We start from the raw sequence: 3,861 nt of genomic DNA, 5'->3' as shown, positions 1-3,861 counted from the left end.
CCCCTTTTGTGTCTGAGAACACCAAAGTCAAATGTCCTTCTAGTGGTGTCTAAGTCTCCCATCTAGATAGGCTCACAAAAGTAGTGTCCCTTCCCTAAAGAGTTGTAAGCAACTAGGGTGTAGTAAGGTCAAATATCCTCCTTGGAGAATTGTCAACAACTAGGTTGAGGATGTCAAAGTTTCCTCCCCTCAAGAATAGTAGACAACAATGTGGTAGGACAAAGAAAAATCAAATTTGGTGGACAAATACAAAAGTCAAATGTTCATCTTTGGAGAACATCTTCATTACCAAATCCTAGTGTAGTCATGATTTGTGTTGTTTTGCTTGTCTATCGTCAAAGTGGTCTTCATGTTTGTAGCTTTGTGGTCTCTTTTCTCTTGCTCAAGCAAATAATGGCCAATGCATAGGGCGGTCTTACCTCATGATTTTTACACATAGGGCTTGAAGGAAGTATGCCGTCATCTTCATCGTCTTCAAAGAAATTAGACATCATCTCTTCGATTGGGACCCAATTCAGCATTTGTGCTTCGTACACTATCTTTGCATATTTGAGGTCGTTTTCTACTACCTCCTCAATAGCTTCGAAATTGGGTGGTGTGTCACTTTGTTCTAGGGCTTCATTATGGAGCTTGGCTAGAGCTTGGACGCCCAAAAACTCCAGTATGCATGTCGATATTGTAGCGAGTTGAACTTGTGCTTGCTACAACCGACCGATGCGGTCGAACTTTCCAATGAAGCCATGCTTGAAGAACTACGTGTGAGTAGCTTCTTTGGACATAAGGTTGGACAACACTGAGCGATGGTTTAAAGAGGGTGGGGACACCATGGTGAGAAACATCCATATACAAGGCTTGAAACTTGAAGCAAAAAAAAAGAACTTTGATCTGTTGCAGTTTGATGATGAGTGCCACTGGTGCTCTCGAGCAGGAATCAATTGTGAGCAGTAGATTGATGACGAGCCCAATTGGATGAGCGATAACAAGTCACTACAAGTCGGTGGTGGTGAGGACTTGAGACGATAGTGGTGCAGGCTCAATGGAAAGCTCTAAGTCGTGCACTCTAGACAGTGGCGACAAGTACTTGGTGAAGATTAGCGCTTAGCATGTGACACTATAGCAGAGAAGGGATAGCTGATGGCATGGTCTCACTGAAGTTCAAGTGGCGATAGAGCTTGTGTGTGTGGTTGGGAAAGTGGCAGCAAATAGAGCATGGGCCAATGGCCGATGACGAGCAGGTGGTTGAAACTAGAGTGTTGATAGGCTACAACTCGGAGCAAAAACATGCGTCTTAAGGAGATGACGGGAGGAGCGTAACGATATTCTAGGGCAAGAAAGATGGCGAGGAAGATGCCGCAGTTTGGTGGTTTTTGGTCTTGCAAGTCCAACCTCCTATTGTTAGGATGTTCCCACCACTATGAAAATCTCCAAGTGTTTACCACGCTGTTTTACCTCGTTTTGTAGAGAGAAGGTGTGAATTCAATGAGAGAAACAAGAGAGAGGAGGGCAGGGGTTTTTTTTTGTGTTTAAAGTATTACTGCAATTGTATCTGTCTGCTGTTATTATCGCTTTTATTACCGCATCCATTACCGTCATTATATCCGCTGCCCAAATTTAGCGCCTAAACTTTCAAATTCCGGATTAACTCCCCCCCCGCCTTCAAATTTTGGTGTTTCCCTCCTCTCAATAAAAATTAAAGAGTATTGTATATAATTTTCAAATATAAAAATGAAGAGAAAGAAAGAGAGAGAGAGAAAGAGAAAGAGGGGGGAGAAGGAGGCGGGGGATATAAGGCCCGGTCCACACGCTACGGCGGAAATGCTTTCCACAGGGGCGTTTAAGTTGCATGGAAAAAGCCTATTTGCTGCAGTAGATATCACCTTCCTCCGGGCCCGCCATTTTTCTTCCGGCACCCCCCCCCCCCCCCCCCCCCCCCTTCGGAAGAGCTGCTGGCCTCTCTCCACCTCTCTCTGTTTTTCGCTTCTCTTCCTCCAACACCGTTTAGACGAGGTGGCGGTAGACCTGTAGAAAGCCTTTCTTCCTCCAGCCTCGTCTGAACCCAGCCTAAGATTACCCTTGTTTACAATTAAAATAATCATTGTCAATTGATTAACATAATTGAGCATATTCTCAAATCTAAAGAGAGAAAGAGGAGGGAGAGAGAGGTGAATTGGTTACACGATCAAAAAACTTCATAACTGCAAAATGTTTATGAATCATCTTCCAAAAGATCTCTACATGAAGCATCATCCAATTCTAAGCCCATGGATCCTAAATCAATAAAGAGAAACGGAATTGTCGTTTGTGGATGCATTGCCAGCTTCATCATCTTCGAGTTCGTCATCCTCCATCTCATCATCTTCATCATTATGAGAATCATCCTCGCTAAGGCTTGCTGCCGCCGGACTTGATTCATCGACCTCCCTCTCCTTTGTTTCCACCTCATCCAAAGTCGGAGGTGGAAGAGGGTCGAAGATAGTCTCCACTTCATTAGTGGATAAAATGGTTCTCCCCAGAGGTGTTACGGGAATTACGAAACAAAGTTTTGGTTGGTGGATTGCTGGGATATAGATGACCTATAAAATAGAAGCTCAAAGTGAGTAACATTGGTATAACTAACGATACAACAAGTAAATAAGAATAAAAAAGGTACATGTCGCTCACCTGCTCACAATTGCACGGTAAAACTAAATTGTCATACCTCCCTGTGTAATGCACACTATGTCCACCATGTAGAGGCCATTCTCGTGTCGTCTAGACACATTTGCAAACCACTTGCACTCGAAGATGAAGCTATGAAAGGTTCTAAAATTAACTTTTAGTATCCTTTCAATAGTTCCCCAGTACCTGGCTTCATCACCGTTTGTGTCAAAGTTGCCCATGATGGCACAATCCATGGTGGTTCTATGCTCGTCAATGTGGCGCGTACGAAAGTGACGACCCTTTGACCACATAGAGTTAAAGGAAAGGCACTACAAAATAGAAAACTATATTAATTTATGAGATACCTATTAAAAATAATTTCAACAAATAGCGAGACAATATGGTTTAGGTATATGAGTACTCTACCTTTGGTACGCAACCTTGTGCATACTCCCATTCTTTGTTGGTGATGTCTTCTCCGCGTGCTTTTGCCTCGGTCATTCTCTCATGAATCCACTCTGCACTAATGAGATCTGGGAAACATGAAAGGTGTCTAGGCACTGGGGGTGCCCTCCTTCCTCCATGTGCTTGTTTCCATGCTTCCCTCTCTTGCAAACGCCTGGACTTTGCCACTGTCCACAAGTCCACCCGCTTGGTCAAAATCTTTGCATTGAGAATGCAAAAGTTATCGACCACTTGGGATAGATTCATATCCATGTTAAGTAGTTTCCCCTTTCCACTTGTCAAGTGTGAAGTCATCCTTGAATCTTCCTCGTCTGACCACATGCAAGGCATTGAAGGATCAACTTGTGCCAAATACTTTGATATGTAAACAAATGCCTCTTGAACAATCCACCCTTCGGCCATACATGCCTTTGGTTGAGACCGTACGCACAAAATCTTTGAGAGTCTTTAAAAACCTCTCTAAGAAGAATATCCATCGTGCGTACACTACTCCACATATAGCTATCTCCTCCACCACGTGGACCAAGAGGTGAATTTGTCTAAGAAGGACCGATCAAGGAAATGCATCCTCATTGACACACAGTTTCCGTTGCAAGTGTTTGAGCAGCAGGGATAGCATCTATTTCGATTTCCTTGGAGCTCACAAATCTGCAAGAAAACACACAAGGATACACTAAGTGCTAGTTGAAATTCATGTGTACATAAAAAAGCTGTAGTTGAGTGGAGTCTTGTGGTGTACCTTACTAGCTCTCCTAA

The 3,861-nt window shown here is 43.4% G+C and overlaps 1 pseudogene; it reads right to left on the bottom strand.

The window, feature by feature from the left end:
* Positions 1–347: 347 nt before the first annotated feature.
* Positions 348–1,593, bottom strand: LOC147434302 (uncharacterized; annotated as a pseudogene).
* Positions 1,594–3,861: the final 2,268 nt, after the last annotated feature.

The sequence above is a fragment of the Adiantum capillus-veneris genome, chromosome 19 (assembly GCF_014529385.1).
Source record: "Adiantum capillus-veneris isolate H3 chromosome 19, ASM1452938v2, whole genome shotgun sequence".
Lineage (NCBI taxonomy): Eukaryota > Viridiplantae > Streptophyta > Polypodiopsida > Polypodiales > Pteridaceae > Adiantum > Adiantum capillus-veneris.
This window is presented reverse-complemented; position numbering and strand designations above follow the sequence as displayed.